The sequence below is a fragment of the Panthera tigris genome, chromosome F3 (assembly GCF_018350195.1).
Source record: "Panthera tigris isolate Pti1 chromosome F3, P.tigris_Pti1_mat1.1, whole genome shotgun sequence".
NCBI lineage: Eukaryota > Metazoa > Chordata > Mammalia > Carnivora > Felidae > Panthera > Panthera tigris.
In genome coordinates, this window is record NC_056678.1 from 14,108,325 (window position 1) to 14,126,649 (window position 18,325).

Genomic DNA, 18,325 nt, shown 5'->3' on the forward strand with positions numbered 1-18,325 from the left:
CCTTGCTTCCCTTCTTGCCTCCCCACAATCTGTTTTTCACACTCTTAATTCAGCAGTTACTGGTGATCTCCTTAAAATGTAAAATCAGATCCTGTGGCTCCTTTTCTTAAAACCTTCAAATGGCTTTTCACTGCTCCTAGGTGACATTCTTTCTGAACTCCCTAACCTAGCTTCCTCTGAATCTGGCTTTCGACTCTCCTTCCAGTCTCATCTTGTTTGTGTCACTCTCTTAACTAAGTTCCAGACACACGCCTCTCCTAGTTTCTAGAACATTCCAAACTCTTTCCCAGATCAGGGCTTTTGCAATTGCAGTTCACTTGGTCCAGAGCACTTTTCCATCTACTCTTTGCATTACTGCTTCTTCTTGTCATTCAGGTCCCAGTTTCAGTGGCCCCTTTTCAGAAAAGTACTCAGGGACCACACTTTCTAAAATAAATTCCCCCTGCCCTTCTTCCTGGTTATTCTTTATCTTGATACCTTGTTTGTTTCTTTTGTTGTACATATCCAAACCTATTATTTGATTTGATCTGTATCACTAGACTGTTGCCTAGGACCAAGGTCTTTTTATTTTTATTTTTTATTTATTTTTAAGTAGGCTTCATGTCCAGCAAGGAGCCCACACAGGGCTTGAACTCACCACACTGAGATCAAGACCTGAGCTGAGATCAAGAATCGGTCGCTTAACCCACCGAGCCACCCAGGTGCCCCAGGGCCAATGTCTTAATTGTTCTATACCTTTATATCCCAGTACCTAGCATAGACAGTAGGTGTTCAATACATATTTGGTGAGTAAATAACACAAACTTGAGAAGCAGGTATTTTTATTTTTTGTGGAAGAAATTTTTTTTTAATTTTTAAAACATTTTATTGTGTTTTTTAATCGAAGTATAGTTGACATAGATAGAAGTAGGTATTACCTCCATTTTACACATGAGAAAACTGAATCAAAGAGATATTAAGTAACTTACCCATATGACATAGCACTTAGCAAAACATGTTTTTGTTTTATTCTAAAACCTAAAAAAATATGTAATGCTTTATGAAACTTAAATTAACACAATACCATATACAGTTACACACACACTATATACACTATATGTGTGCACATATTTATCATTTGTGTCTCATAACAATATTATGACTCACAAAGTTTTCATTACACATTAAAACTGATTTGTGATGATAAAATATGGAAATTATAGAAAGGCATACATAAAATCTTTTTTAAAAATCTGAATGCCCTAAGAAAACTATTGTTCACCTTACCATTATTAACATCCAGAGTACATTTTTTATTCTTTTCAATGAATATGTGTATGTGTGTGTGTTTCTAGCATAGTTACGGCATAAATATATTAGGGCATAAGCATTTCCCTGATCATTAAGTATTAATCTGAATTTAATGGCTTCAGAATAGTCCATTATATGGATGTATCATAATGCATTTATTTATCTCTTGTCAACGGACAGCTTTTGGTATTATGAATACTGTGTACTCATATTTCTGGAAAATATCAAGATACTGTCGAACACCAAGGTTAAAGATTATGCATAACGTACTGTTGATACGTAGCGCCAGACTGTCGGTTGAACCAATTCACACACCCATCCACCACTTACAAGAGCGCTGCCTTCCCTGAGGCCTATCAGTGTACAATCGTGGCCTCTTCCAGAATTCCTGGAGAGAGCTCCTGCAAATCCTTACCCCGCGGCGGGAACCCCGATTGCAGCAACTCCCTCCTTCCAGCAGGAGGCGCCGTCGCCTTCCGCCGGGGTTGGGCCGCCACGGAGGCCTCACGTGATCGGGCCGTCTCTGCGCCGGAGGGCGGCCTTGCGGAGATGTGCCTTACGTACGCCGCGGCATGACGTAGTACGTAGGGGCTGGCTAGCCGCCATCTTGCTTCTTTTTCTCGCTCGCTCTCTCCCTCTCGGGAAGCAGCGAAAGTGCTTTGGCGGTTTGTCCATCCGCAGCTTCGGCTTCCCCGGTCGGGTGGTCCTTCCATCCCCCCCGCCCCTCGCCTCCCCTTCCCCTTCCCTCGATCAGAGCGCGGCAGAGACTCTCGAAGTGCGCAGACACACTCCGCTTGACACTCGCCCTGGCCGGTAAGGAAAGCGAGGGCGTAGGAGCTGTGATCAAAGCGGGCCCCATCGGGGTGGGCTGGCGGGGGGCCGCCCGGGGCGTGGGAGCGCACCCCGGCCCTGGCGGGCAGAGACTGGGGAGCCGCTGGGAGACGGCCTTGGGTCGAGCCATCCCCCGCTTTCTCTTTGGTTCTCATCATGTCTGTGTCTGGGGGGAAGTCTCGGCCTCCTGGTCGGGGAGCGGGAAACCGGAGTCAGACCCGCCCCATGTGGTCTGCAGCGGGAGTTCCGGAGCCGTCGGTCTCTCTCCCACCCGGTCCCCGCTCAGGCCCCGCGGGGGGATTAGTCGCGTAGCCGGCTAAACGAAGGGGGTTCCCGTCCTTGGGATAATGGCTTTTTTCCTAATGTGTGGGAAGCGTCCCCCAGACAGCTCAAGGGCTCATCTGGGGCCTTTACTGCCTACTTCTTTTCCGTGTGTAGTTAGGGTGGAATTTGCAGCGAGCACTGTGTGAGAGAGACCGGGCTAAAGACCTGACTCGGTGAGAGGCGCTTGGGGGAATCTGGACCAACCCTACTTCCGCTAGGGACGTGCAGCCCCAACTCCAGACGACGGTTTGGTAGTCATTTCGTTCCCCAGGCCTCGCCATCCCCTGACCTGCGTAGTGAATCCCACTCTGCAGCTCTCTCTCTTTGAGATAGCGTTACTGTTATTGGTGTTACGGTAAAGGCCCCACTTCAGGACTTGCAGAAAAGGGCATGGGGACCAATGGGAACACTGATAAATTGTTCCTTTGCCCGAGAGGAATGCGTCTAGTTCCTTTAAAGGGATGCATATTTGTTTTGACTTGATTTGAGATTTGTTTGAGATTTCCAACATGCCTGATGTTTGCTGGCTCCCGAAGCCGCCCGGATTTCTGCATTGGCTGCTCTTCAGCGTAGGCTCGTAGATTCATACCTCGCTAGGGTCCTTGGAATTGTACGGTAGGCGGCTGTGCTGGAAGGTTTTCCTTTGGAATGCACCAGAAAAATCAGGATTCTTGATCCAGTGCTTGATAGCTTCCTCCTGCAAATAAACACGATGGCGTGATACTTAAGCGCCCACCGAGCCTAACTCCAGCATTTGTTAAAAAGTAGATTTAACCTCCTCTGGTGGTGATTAAGATGCTACTCCGACTGGAGCCATTTTTAGGTGTGTGTCAGATGCACTGCAGCATCGTTTCTGGCCCACCTCAAATGCATTGATCCTCTAAGAAAATTAGGAATGGATTGACTTTGAATTTTGTCTTTGGCGTGTGGTCAAATAATAATTTGATTTTTTATAGTGGGCTTGTCAGAATGCAGGCTTTTTACTTGTATATTTTGGTTTGGTGAGCTTACATATGTGGCTGTTTTCCCTCCACCATTAGTTGACCTTTTACTGTGTACTGAGCACAGTAACGAGCTCTTTACGTACATTATCTTTTCTCATCTTACAGCCGGTACTTGAGGGAGGTGCTCTTATTATCATCCCCATTTTACAGATGAGATAAAATCAGAGATATTAATGTGACCAAGGTCACAGGCAGTTACCGTGTTGCGGTAGAGATTCAAACCCAGACTGTCTAAATCGTAAGGGGATGCTGTAAGGCCATCAGACTGCCTCCCTGTTTCTTGTAATTTTAGGAACTGTGGTAACTGAAGATGTAGCATTGTTAACCTAGTTTTTTCTTTTGCTTGATTTCAGTATAGGAACATTGTTGCACACAATGGTGAAAGTGTTGCAAGGTTAAAAAAAATGGTTGTAACTACTTTGGGGATGGGATAGAAGCTAATTTTTCTCCCCTTTTCTAGTAGAGGCCAGTTGGTTAAAACCCTTGACTAGGTAGTATGACATAATCTTTAAATTTTGAGATCTGGCCTATACTGTTGGTAGAATATTTCCTCATCTGTAAAATGGAGGTGATGATAATAGTACTTCCCTCTAAGGTTTGCTGCAGGATTAACAAAGATCATGTGTGTAAAGGGCTTGTTACTGTGCTCAGGATACGGTAAAAGGCCAACTAATAGTAGACTGGCAGAATATTGCCATAAACAGTAAGCTGTATATTCTTAGAATGGAGTATATATTCTTTGCATATTTAAATAGTTTTTCTTTCTTTTTACACTTCCGTGCTAGATTTTGTTCTTAAAGATTTCTTCATGCTCTACAGTCAGTAACCCTGGGTTCAGTTTGTTGAGCACAGCTGAAAATACAGAAGTTCTGACTCATTCCCTCCCTTACCCTTAATGCCACCCGTATTGGTAAAATGTCTTTGAAGATTATATTATATCCCCCTCTCCCTCCAAGTGGTTTCCTTTTGCCCCCCCCCCACTTCAATTTGTAAGCCAGTTGAGTAACTTCTGTTTCAGATGCTGTTTATGCCAAATTTGTGTAAGACAAGGATTGATGATTGATAAAATGTTACACAAATTGGTACAAAAGCCTGTTCTTAACAGTGAAGGAGATCCAGAAGTTGTGTCTCACTGAGTTATGACTAACACACTTTCAGCAAAGTGAGAATCAGTTTATGAATAGGGTAACGCAATGATAGCTTATCTCCGTCTATGTTAACTGTTAACTGTTGTTTAGAAGCTTGAGAATTAATGTTAGTTTTCTGAGTCATAACATTTTAAATTTCTCAATAAAGCCTTTGATGCGTCAGTCAGGACATCTTTGTGGGTGAAAATATTCTCGAGAGGGTAACTTCAGTGTATTTTCTATAGTGTTTTTTCCCAGTCCCAGAAAGGTTAAATATAAACTGATCTTTTCACCAGTTACATTAGTCGTCATTTTGCTCTAGATTAACAGAATGCCAGTCATGTTTTAGGGCCTGTGTGTGTACATGTTTGCTGGCAAATCAGATCAAACAATTACTGAATTTCAACAGTTGTCTAGTTGGCAGACAAAAACTTTTATATGGTTAGTATACGTAGAGTCAACACAAGATAGCAATAAAATTATTACCGTCAATGTGATGTAATGTTCTCACCCCTAGGTGCTCTGCCTTAAGGGAGGATGGGATGTAGTTAACATTTGTGGAGCACATCTAGTATAAAAAAAGCCACTTGGGTATTATTTACATAGCATATTATGTAGTCATTTTCTTTTTACCTGTGTTCCAATGTTAGTGTGTTTTCCTTTACTAGACTGTTTCCATATCTTCCACACCTTGTATGGTGGTTGGCATATACCTAGGTTTTATTATTGAGTGAATGAGATTAGAAAATAGAAGACTAGACCCACCAACTAAGATTCAACTGACAGATATCTTAGTAGAGCAAAATAATACCCTGTCATACCCTCCCCCCACCCTGCCCACCTCTCCATGAGAATAGCATAAGATGCTTTCACATAGCTTATGTTTATGTACTGTGCGTTGTGAGATTTGTTTGCATCCGATTTTCCTTTCTAAAATTTAGATTGATTCAACAAACGTTAAAGATTCTTTTAATTTTGTAAGGCATAGTGAGTCAGAGGAATATGGCTTTTGGTTCCTACTGCCAAGATGCTCACAGTTTTAAGGATTAATGTTAAAAGTTGACATGTGATCTTTGGATTTATACCAGAAGATAAAAATAAAGACATACAAGCAGAAAAGGGAAATTTGGGGCAGAAAATCCATATATGAACATTGTCTATAATATAGATCAGGTGCCTAGTTGATTACAAGTGAAGGCATGATGGCCAAGAGAGATGAAGAATAATTGCAATTACTGGGGCGCCTGGGTGGCTCAGTCTGTTGAGTGTCCAACTTCAGCTCAGGTCATGATCTCACTGTTCGTGAGTTTGAGCCCCATGTTGGGCCCTGTGCAGACAGCTCAGAGCCTGGATGGAGCCTGCTTCAGATTCTGTGTCTCCCTCTCTCTTTGCTCCTCCTCCACTTGCACTCTGTCTCTCTAAAAAAAAAAAACAAAAAACAAAATACTAAAAAAGAAATTTAAAAAAAGAATAATTGCAATTATTGATATTTGTTGAGCACTTTCCATGCCAAGCACTGAGCTAAGGTAATTTTGTAGATTATCTTTTTCGATCTATACAGTAAGCCTAGGAGGTAGATTATTTTGTCCTTGTTACACAACTAGTAAACTGGGATTTAAAGAAGTTTAAGTAATTCTTTCAAAGTTACTTAGTTAGTATATGGGATTTGAATCATTGACCCAGAGCTTCCATACAACGTGTAACTTCCATACAACATGGATTCCCCAGTGGCCAGTATTTCCCAACCTTAAGACACTCATGTCTTTTAAGATCTTCAAACCTTCTATTTTAATATTTTCTTTAATTCAAGTTACTGTCTTTTAAATAAGTGAATTTATTTTTTTAGGTGCACTTATTTTGAGAGAAACAGAGAGTGAGCAGGGGAGGGGCTGAAAGAGAAGGGGACAGGATCCCAAGCAGGCTCTGTGCTGACAGCAGAGAGCCCAATGCGGGGCTCAGACTCACAAACTGAGATCATGACCTGAGCCGAAGTTGGACGCTCATCCAGCTGAGCCACCCAGGCACCCCTAAATAAGTGAATTTAAAAGAATATACATGATTACTTGGTGTTAGTTTTCCCCCCCTTCAACATGTTTCAAAATAAACATTTTTTAAAGTTTATTTTTATTTATTTTTAATGTTTATTTATTTATTTTGAGAACGAGAACAAGTGGGGAGCAGGGGAGGGGTGGAGAGAGAGAACCCCAAGCAGGCCCCACATTGAGCACGGAGCCCAACTCGGGTTGATTTCATGAACTGTGAGATCATGACATGAGCTGAAATCAAGAGGCAGATGCCTAACTGACTGAGCCACCCGGGTGCCCCCAAATAAACATAATTTTAAATATTCCTCTACGGACCATTTAAAATCATCTAATACACCATTAGTAGTCTTGTATTCCACTGTTTAGGACATAACCACAAAACTGAGCCTGGCTGGCTCAGTTGGTAGAGCTTGCAGTTCTTGATTGGGGTTGTGAGTTTGAGCCCCATGTTGGGTGTAGAGAATACTTAAAAATCTTAAAAAAAAAAAAAAACCCAACAAGAAATGAATGCTGGATAGGATTAGGCAACAATTAGAATTAATGAAGGCGAGAAGTGATGAAAGTCTAGGATGGAATGGATTCATCACAGGGAATGGCAGCATTACAGGAGAAGAGATCTAAATTAGAGCCTTGACTATGTACTTGGGGCAGCCATTTCCATTATAAACTGCAAAGTGGAGGTATTTGCTTAAGACTGAAATGTAGCAAGATACGGAAGACAATCTGTGGGAAAAGAAGGAAGGCAAGAATGAATAAGTGAGGAAGTCACCACAGAAATCAGGGTGGATTTAGAATAATCTAAAAAAGGGGATTATTACAGCCAAATGGAGCAGAGTTCAGAAAAATATAAGTGGCCTTTGGATTTGGCTGAGAGATCTTTGGTGACCCTAAAAGAATTTAGATCGAGTAATGAGGGTGAAAGGTTAAGCAGGGAGGAATAAGTAGTGAGACTTCTTGATTTTTAGGTGACTTGAATGCTCAATATGAGCTCTGTACTGTGAGTTAAAACACCTAGTTTTAGTCCTTTTGTCACCTATGTTTTGTCCTTTGTGCCTGCTGTTAACTTGAGAGGCAAGTAACGTGGCTTCTTCAAATTTTAGGTACAGGTATTCCCCGCTTTTTGGAAGTTTGTACTATCCCACTTTGCTTTTATGAAAGACATACATTAGTACCCGCTTTTGCTAACCGGAAGAACTTTTTTTTAATTTTTTTTATTTTTGAGAGAGACAGAGCAGAAGCGGGGGGGCGGGGGGGGTGGGGTCAGAGAGAGAGGGGGACACAGAATCTAAAGCATGCTCCAGGCTCTGAGCTGTCAGCACAGAGCCCGTCGCGGGGCTCAAACTCACTATGAGCTGTGAGATCATGACCTGAGCCGAGGTTGGACGCTTAACCGACTGGGCCACCCAGGCACCCTGAAAGAATTCTGAAGAAGATTTTCACTTTTACAGAAAGCAAAAAGTGACAATAGCATTCAGTGGTGAGCCATTATAGAGGCAGTGAGAGTGATGCCACCGATGTCCTTCGGGAACTACATAGCATCGGGACATGGCTTTGAACTGTGTTTGTGAACATCTGTACTTTATTTTTGTGTGTGTGTGTGAATTTGTTAGCAAGATGGCTCCTAAGGGATCAGAAAAGCCTAAGAGAGGTTATTTGTTGGGTCTGGGAATGCTACAAAAATTTTTCCATATGAGTTAATGGTAATTGTTTCTTTGCTGTAGCCATTTCAGCTTACGCAAGGTTTCAGAGGAAAGCTTTGCTCTCTGATAGCAGGGGAAACCTGTCTATTCATCTGTGAAATAAAGAAAATCTCCATTTCACCTATCTCAGAGGATTGTTGCAAAGATCACATTAAATGTGTTTCCACGTGTCTTTTGAATTTAATATTCTTTGATATTTCATGAGCATTCACCATACTTAAACAGAAAAGAGAACCACGAAAAATGGAAAGTTAAAAAAGGTAAAGGGAGGATAGGTTTTCTGATGTTGAGAGATCCCCTCCAAATATTTGAGTGTGCAAGGTAAAGGATGGATGCATATGTAGCTGGAGAATGGGTGGCTAGAGAAGTTAATAATTGATTTTCCTTCCCTCTTTCCTAGTGAATGATCTGAAAGTGTAGGGCTGCTTTATGTGGTTGTGCCGTTTGTGCACTGCACAAATGTGCTGGGCTGAAGGAGACAACAAGGACTGAAATCTGCTCCAGGCTCTGCTTTCAGAGTCCTGTGTTCTGGCTAGGCCTCCCTGGGGTAATCGTGCTTTCACTTCTCCCCTCTCTCCCCGTGCATCACCACCTCACCCAGAGGAGTACCTGTTTCTCCCCAGAAGCATATGTTTTTCTATTTGCACAAAGGCCCAGTGGAGGCCAGTGGATGCTCTGAAAAGTTCCTAGGGAGATCTATTCAGGATACATTTGGAACAGAATAAAAAACAATCGGGAGACTGGAGAAATGGTCACCAAGGAACAAAAAGCTTAGAACTTTTTAAGATGGGTTAAGTAGTTGGGCAAGTACTCATCCACTTTATCCAGTGTATTTTAAAGGTGAGTATTGTAGCTTATTAAATGTTTCCATTAACTGGGAAACAGACTATATATGTGGATTTTAACTGAAGAAGCCACAATGTAGGAGGTATAAAATTAACTTCTGAAGGTTAGGAAGATGAAAGAGTCCATTTACTTTAAAATTTTAAAATTTTATTAATGTTTGCTTATTTATTTATTTATTTAGACCAAGCATGAGCACGAGTAGGAGAAGGACAGAGAGAGAGGGAGACACAGAATCAGAAACAGGCTCCAGGCTCTGAGCTGTCAGTGCAGAGCCCGACACAAGGCTTGAACTCATGAACCTTGAGATCATGACCTGAGCAGAAGTCAGACGCTTAACCAACTGAGCCACCCAAGTGCCCTGAGAAATTTTGTTTTCAAAGGAAAGAGGTGTTATTGAAATGAGGCTTTTGGCAGAGTAGAGGTTGGTTATATTGTTGTATGAGTTTTTGAAATTCAGATAAAAATTGGATCTTTTGGTGTACCACTCTGTGAGTTTAAATATGTGTGGAGCCATGTAGCTTGCATCAAGAATTAGGATACAGAATGTAGAAAGATGAAATATCTCCCAACCCTAGATCCAGAGTCTTTGGACTCTTTGGATATTGGGGGGAGAGAAGGTATCTCTCCTGCTGAAGAAAGAGCTGTTGAATAAGGATTAAGAATTAGGCACCTCCAGCTGCCTCAGTTGGAAGAGCATGTGACTCTTAATACATGGGGTTATGAATCGGAGCCCCACGATAGGTGTAGAGATTTTAAAGAAAGGAAGAGAGGGAGGAAGGAAGGGAGAAAGAGAAGAAGAGGAACAGAAAAGTCAGTAATGGCCTACAAGTGCTGATTGCTTGGTTTCCTGACCAGAAAATTTTTTTATTGTGTAGTTATATTTATGACAGATTGGAAACACGGAAGAATAAAGTTAGGAGAAAGAGAGATGTGTAGGCTTCCATGTCTCAAGATACACGTTTTAATGGTGGAGGAGTGGAGCCAGTGCTTGGCAGGGAGGGATGCTAACTGGTTCTCTACACTTACAAATTTAAACTTGAAATTTCAACCCTTATGGTGCCATTTCGTTGAAGTTTAGGATAGTTCATGATGTCAAATGAACATCTTTAAGAGAATGCTTCTCTTTTTCTCCTTAACATCCAACAGACTTGCTTGCAAAAAAGTTAATTAAGAAGCTTTTATGCTTTGGTTTTTATTTGTAAAGTGTAAGTTTTGCAAACACTGTTACCCATTTATTAAGTGCCAGACACCATTTTCAGAGCTTTATACACACTTTGGTAATTAAATCTCACAGTAGACTATAGAGGATATAGCCCACAGATGAGGAAATAAAGTTCAGAATTATATTTAATGACTAGGGAAATGCTTATCCAATAATATGCATATGCCACAGTTATGCTATGAAAACACCTAGCTACCAAATGTTGGAGTTGGGATTTAAACCAAATCAGTTTTGTTTTTTAACCAAATCAGTTTTAAGAGAAGTAGTTTTGTGATATGAGCACTTTAAAAATATTATAAGTTGTCAGAAAGAGTGATCTGGGAATCACTTCATTGAGTAAATGGTAGATGTGCAGATATATAACTTTGCTAGAACAGTAATTTGTGGTACAGAAGATTCAATAGCTGCGTATCTTTTCTAATTCTTAGGGTATTCTGCCCTAGAAACTTAATTCACGTGTTTCAGTTTCTAAGAACAGCCTCAGCCCTTCTACCATTCTGATTAGAACTCCCAACAGATTTATTTATATTACACTTTGTTTTAAAAATGACAATTTTTAATGCTGTAGTGCTATTTGTAGTAGAGGCACTCAACATATGGTAGTATTCTTAGCTTTTCTATGATAGCTGCAAATGTGATCTTAAAAATATTTGATGTCACTCTAACTTTAGGATCACTAAGTGGTTATAACCATTGGAGATGGAAGTGAACTTAGAGGTTACTAGTTCAACCTCTTACCCAGAGCAAGACCCTTTTATTTTAAGTGGAAAATCTAGTTTAAAATTTTATAGACAGAATGCTGTCTTCTGGAGTTAATACATCCCGTCTTTGTCAGCTCCAGCTGCCATGAGAAAATACCATAGACTAGATGGCTTAACAGGAATTTATCACAGTTCTGGAGGCTGAAGACCAAGCATAATCAGGCTCTGACGAGGTCTCCCTTCCTGCCCCACACACAGCCGCCTTCTAGCTGTGTCTCCATGTGGCTGGGCGAGTGCCTTGGTGTCTCCTCCTGGAAGAGCTTAATTCTGTTACGAGGCCCCACCCTCATCACCTCAGCTAACCCTGATTATCTCCCACAGGCCCTGTATCTCCACATACCATCTGTCAAGTTGGGAGTTAGGGCTTCAATGTAAGAATTCTGAGAGGGGAAACAATTCTGTACAGAGTGCCCCCCCCCTTATTTACGATCTTTTGTACACTGATTCTTAGACTTTTTACGTTATGTTATTATACTTCAAAATGACATTTTTATAACAGATGGAATGTGTTTGTTGATAGTTATTACTGTATTTTGTTACTATAATTTTTTGTCCTTGATATTTTATTCTGTACTGTAATGGAGTAAATTTGAAAATAAACACTTGAGTCTTTAGAATCTCTTAGCCTAAAATAACATTTATCATTACATTTTAAAGGTTTGATGTTTATCTCTGTTATAATGAAAATTGAATTATGATTCTCACATGGTGAGGTTATCTTGGGCATTGGCTTTTGGCGTCAAGCTTCGACTTAATCTTGGCCCTATCTCTCCCCATCTAGGAGTTTTGTTTGGGTAGGTTATTTTTACTTGTTTAAAGTTGTTCCTTCATTGATAAATTTTGGTAACTTGAGCTCTGAGCTCTTACTCCCAATTTGGTGTTTTTACATCTCTAGAGCTCAGATTAAAAAAAAAAAAAAGGCTTCAAGAGACATTGCTACATTAGAACATCTAGAACTTAACATCCCTCTTCGTGTTAGAAGTGGGAGATGTAAATATGAAAGATTGCTCAGGTTTTTTTTTTTAATGTTTATTTATTTTTGAGAGACAGACTGACAGAGCGTGAGGGGGAGGGGCAGAGAGACAGAGGAATTGAAGCGGGCTCCAGGCTCCAAGCTGTTAGCATAGAGCTCAACTTGGAGCTCGAATTCACGAACTTCGAGATCATGATCTGAGCTGAAGTCGGATGCTTAACCAGCTGAGCCACCCAGGTGCCCCGATTACTCAAGGTTTTAAATCTAGAGGTCAGGGAAAGTGGTTATGTGAAGTTGGGGAGAAGAACGTATTTGGGAGAGCAGATGAGCTTTTTTGTTTTCCCTTTTTTCTTTTGGAATAATTTTAATCTCACAGAAAAGTTGTAAAAGTAGCATGAAGAATTCTGTATTCCTTCATTCCTATTCCCTGGTTATTTGCTGTTCTAAATCCTGTCATCACCTGAAACCTTAAATTCCAATCACAAGCTCTTATGCTTTCTCACTCAGGTGGTACATTTTCTCCTCTTGTTTTTATTAAATGAACAAAGCAATGCTTGTAAGCTTGATTCAGCACTTAATAATTACTCTTTGGGGGGCTTTTAATCAGTCGTTAAAATTGGCATTTCCTTCTGCTTTCCTCCTTATCCTCTTCCACCTTCTACTTCACTCTCTGGCTTAGACTGCCGTGAAATGTTACTCTAACCATTTTCCTGGCAGCGTCTTCCTTTCCCTTGCTTTTCTTTACACGTGTCTGGCACAGCTCTAGTTCCTTTTCATTCCAGCTGCTGTGTGTTTCCCTCCACTTCCCACTCCTGGATGTGCTGCTGGACATTAATAATGAGAGTCTTCAAACTGCTCAGGCTTGGGAAGACCATTCTATAGCCCCAGTTGCCAGCTTCTCCTGGGGTGTCAGCACTGATTGTCACTGCATCGTTTGCCTGGTTGTCTTTCTTCGCTCCCAGTCCTTTGGAAGCCTTTTCCAACCCTCTTACGTTTCCTGTTATCTCCACTCAGTTGATGAGGACACCATGCCTTTTTCATTTTTTGTTCCTAGTAGTGCCTAATAGTGGTACAGTAGGCGCTGGGTAAATATTTGTATTACTGAACAGGGGAATCAAGCATTTTGAGTTGTAGTTCTGTCAAGAAACTTAAGTAAAGACATTTGTTCTACAATTAAAAATGTGTGCGTGCAGATTGTAGTTTGTTTTGTAATTTTTAAAAATAATTTTTTTTAACACTTATTTATTTTTTGAGAGACAGAGAGAGACCGAGCACGAGCAGGGGAGGTGCAGAGAGAGGGAGACACAGAATCGGAAGCAGGCTCCAGGCTCTGCGCTGTCCGCACAGAGCCCGACGCGGGGCTCGAACTCATGAACCGTGAGATCATGACCTGGGCCGAAGTCGGTCGCCCAAACGACTGAGCCACCCAGGCGCCCCTGTTTTGTAATTTTTAAGTAATCTCTACACTCAGTGTGGTGATCAAACTTAGAAGCCCAAGATCAAGAGTTGCCACACTCCATCCACCAACTGAGCCAGCCAGGCTCCCACTAAAGATTGTAGTTTGAAGGAGAGTTTTGGTAATTATCCTTACCGAAGCAGTGAACAGTAGATGAGATGGCCAGCGGGAAAGCGCATAGAGAGAGCTGGTAAAGAGAGATGGCAAAAGCATGTTACCATTTATGTAGGGAAATAGGAAAAAGAGAGACAAAACTGTCAGTCATAGAGACCAAAGAAATTAGTTTATATAGAATCTGTTTACTTTTTATATTTGTATGTGATACCTGACTATTACTTATTACTTAGTAGAGATTCTTCCTTTATTTTTTTAATAAAACATATGTTGTGTGTATATAGTATGCTTATTTGGAAGTGGCTGCAGGTTCTTTTTAATGTTAACTATTTAAATCAGTGGGACATTGTACTTCATTTTCCAGAGGAACTAAATTCTCACCATAAGATTAATGAGGAAAGAGAGGTAAACAGAGCTTGGATACTTAGAAGCCCATGGTGGTCAGAAAGATGATTGGCATTTAGTTGAATTTAACAAATTGGCAATTTGTGAAAGTATGGGTTTTTTCAAATATACTAGATTTTTAAAAATCATTATTTATTTATTTTGAGATGGGGGGGTGAGGGCAGAGAGAGAAGGGGACAGAGGATCTGAAGCAGGCTCTGTGCTGACAGAGAACCTGATGCAGGGCTCGAACTCACGAACCATGAGATCATGACTTGGGCCAAAGTTGGACCCTTAACCCGCTGAGCCACTCAGGCACCACTGAAATATGCTAGATTTTAAATGTCACTAAAAATAATGTTTTTTTGTATTGAATACTTGTAAATCCTTATGTAATGGTGAGTAGCCTTAGAATCTTACACTTTTTGAGACTGAAGGAATCTTAGGGATCATAGCTAATCTTGCCTTGATGTGGAAACCTTTCGCAGATTTTTTTCAAATAATTTTCAACCTATGATGGTTGTCCTTCATAAAAACCATCTTTTTGTTACCAGTGTTGAGTGTCATCCTTTCATTTTGAAAGGTTGGTGTTTAGGGGCGCCTGGGTGGCTCAGTCGGTTAAGCGGCCGACTTCGGCTCAGGTCATGATCTCGCGGTCCGTGAGTTCGAGCCCCGCGTCGGGCTCTGTGCTGACAGCTCTTTCAGATTCTGTGTCTCCCTCTCTCTCTGCCCCTCCCCTGTTCATGCTCTGTCTCTCTCTGTCTCAAAAATAAATAAACGTTAAAAAAAAAAAAAAAAAAAAAGGAAAGGTTGGTGTTTATATTGTGATAAACTACTGCCTTCCAAATTTCCCTTAGACCATTTGGAAACAGTCTGTTTGCTTTTATTATATATGTATATTTGTAGGCTCCATGCTCAGCGTGAGGCTTGAACTCATGACCCCAATATCAAGAACTGCACACTCTGGCTTCCGATTCTGTGTCTCCCTCTCTCTCTGACCCCCCCCCCCCCCCCCCCGTTCATGCTCTGTCTCTCTCTGTCTCAAAAATAAATAAATGTTAAAAAAAATTTTTTTTTAAAAAAAGAACTGCACACTCTGGGGTGCCTGGGTGGCTTTCCTTGGCTTTCAGGTCTTGATCCCAGGGTGGTGGGATCCAGCCCTGAGTCCCTGCATAGGGCTCATGCTGTGTGTGGAGCCTTCTTGGAATTCATTCTCTCTCTCTCTCTCTGTCTGTCTCTGTCTGTCTCTGTCTCTGTCTCACATTAAAAAAAAGGGTACCTGGATGCTCAGTTGATTAAGTGTCCAACTCTTGATTTTGGCTCAGATCATGATCTCATGGCTCAAAGTTTCAAGTCCTGTGTAGGGCTCTGTGCTGACCATGTAGCCTGCTTGAGAATCTGTCTCCCTCTCTCTGCTCCTCCTTCACTTGAGCACCCTTGCTCTCTCTCATAAGTAAACTTTAAAAAATAAAATTAAAATAATTTTTTGAAAAAGTAGCATGCTCTACTGACTGAAACAGCCAGGTGCCCCACAGTCTATTTGCTTTTGAAATACTAACTTTTTTTTCCTTCTTCACTTATTTCATCTTAACACTTTTTTGCAAAAAAAAAAAAAAAATTGTTTACAAGGTGATATGTATATTCATTGTTTAAATCTTGAAAATGTAAATGCACGTGTTTTGGTGTATCTAATTTTGGTGAAAAATATTAGTTTCTGACCATCATTGCTCAGAGTCCTAGAACCTTGAATTTAGAAATATGATCACTGGGGCGCCTGGGTGGCTCAGTTGGTTAAGTGTCCAACTCTTGGTACTGGCTCAGGTCATGATCTCACGATTCGTGACTTTGAGCCCTGCACTTTCCTTTGGTGCAGGGCCTGCTTGGGATTCTTTCTCTCACTCACTCTCTGCCCCTTCCCCACGCACGTGCATGTTCTCTCCCTCTCACTCTCTCTCAAACTAAAAACATAAACTTAAAAAAAAATAAGATTACTTTCTCTTCCCTTAAAGAGGGGTGTACTATTATTCAGTAGGCTTTTTTTTTTTTTTTTTTTTTTAATTATTGAGAAAGAGCACAAGCGAGCCGTGGAGGGGAAGAGAGAGGGAGACACAGAATCCGAAGCAGGCTCCAGGCTCTGAGCTGTCAGCACAGAGCCCGACGTGGAACTCGAACTCAGGAACTGCGAGATCATGGCATGAGCCGAAGTTGGATACTCAACCAACTGAGCCACCCAGGCGCCCCTCGTAGGCTTTGTTTTCGTAGACTGACCCTGAGTGATCGCTTGGGCAGCACATATACTAAAATTGGACCCATAACAGAGATTAGCCTGGCCCCTTGCAAGGATGATGTGTTGACTGACCCACAGGCCTTAATGATTCACTTTTATAGGTACATCGTAAGCAAGACAGTAATGTTAAAAAAAAATACATTCTTAATGGCATGCAAATAACAAAAAGTTTTTTAAAACTAAAAAGACTATATAGTTCCCTTATAGAGGCTATAGTTCCTTTGTAACTGTGACAATATAGTTTTTGAAGTCAGAATCTGGCAGATTGAAAAGAAATGCACCTGTTGAGCTTACTGTTTCAAGAGTTTTTAAATTACTAATTGTGTAAATGGTATTGTTCTGTTACTGAAGGTGTGGATCTGCTGAATGCAGCCCTGCGTTTACTCAGCAGTTGAGATTTTTTATTAATTTTCCTCCAGTGGCTCTTCATGACATTTAGATTAAATTGTACAATAGTCCTATCCTAGTCTACTAGGCTCTGCAAAATCTGACTTCTGCTGCCTACTCTGACTTCTTCTCCTGCCTCTCTCCCTCAGACATGAACCCACTTATCCCAGATCAAAATTAGTTTTATCCCCCCAGTGGTTCTCAACTGTGGCTATACTTGCATACCTTGGGGATATTGTGGGTTCAGTTCCAGACCAGTGTAATAAGGTAAATACCTCAATAAAGCAAATCAAATGAAAAATGTTTTGGTTTCCCAGTGCATGTGAAAATTATGTTTATACTATATTGTAGTCTATTAAGTGTGCAATAGCAGTATGTTTTATAAAAACAGTGTATATACTTTAAGGAAAATTACTTTATTGATAAAAAAAAATGCTAACCATCATCTTAGCTTTCAGTGAGTCGTAATCTTTTTGCTCATGGAGGATCTTGCCTTGATGTTACTGACTGATGAGGGTGGTAGTAGCTGAAGGTTGGGGGGGAGGGGCTGTTGCAGTTTCTTAGAATAAGACAGCAGTGAAGTTTGCCACATCAATTGAATTGGTATTCTCTCTCTCTCTCTCTGCCCATCCCCGGATCATGTTCTCTCTCTCCCAAAATAAATAAATAAACTTAAAAAAAAAAATTAGAGTCATTCTTCTCAAACCCTGCCACTGTTTTATCAACTAAGTTGATGTAATATTCTGAATCCTTTATTGTCGTTTCAGCATCTTCACCAGGAGTAGAATCCATCTCCAGAAACACTTTCTTTGCTCATCCCTAAGAAGCAACTCCTCATCCATTTAAGTTTGATGCGGAGATTGCAGCAGTTTAGTTCCATCTTCGGGCTCCGCTTCTCATTCAGTTCTCTTGCTGTTTCCACCACATCTGCAGTTACTTCCCCCACTCAAGTCTTCAGCCCCTCCAGGTCATCCACAGAGGTTGGAATCAACTTCTTCCAAACTCCTTTTAGTGTTGATATTATGTGTGACCTCATGTATCTAGTCTCCAATTTTTAGCCACAGCTGCATATGTGCCTAGGCTGTTGCAGTCTACGATGTTTCCACCTTGTACCTTTGGCTCTCCGCAATCCATTCACCACATTGTAGCCAGGATATTTTTAAAACCAAAGACACGTCTCTGTTCGGAATCAAATGGTTTCACATTACTTTAAAGATAACATTTAAAATTCTAATAGACTTTCTCATGCAAACTTCTCTTTCCCTTTCAACTCTCTTTCTCACTAGTTTCTACTGATTCAGCTTTTATGTTTTCAAACATGATAAGCATGTCAGGACCTTAGGGCCTTTGTATTTGCTTTTTCTTCATCCTTGAAGCAGGCTCCTTCCCCATTAGATCCAAATCAGAAGCGTTTCCCTCAGGGAGGCCTTTGGCGATCAACTAGTAGTTCCACTCTGTCTTACTTTCTCATATTATCCTGTGTGGTTTCATTTGTAGCATTTGTTATTGTCTGAAATGTTCATATTTATCTATCCTTTCAGTCACCACAAAGACCCCTGAGAGCAGATTCTAGT

At 41.0% G+C, this 18,325-nt stretch overlaps 1 protein-coding gene across 1 annotated transcript in view; it reads left to right on the plus strand.

The window, feature by feature from the left end:
- Nucleotides 1-1,874: 1,874 nt before the first annotated feature.
- Nucleotides 1,875-18,325, plus strand: part of PRRC2C (proline rich coiled-coil 2C) — a 94,930-nt gene continuing 78,479 nt past the window's right edge. The window contains 1 exon segment of the mRNA XM_042976750.1: nucleotides 1,875-2,103. The gene's annotated coding sequence lies outside the window, so the exon portion shown is untranslated.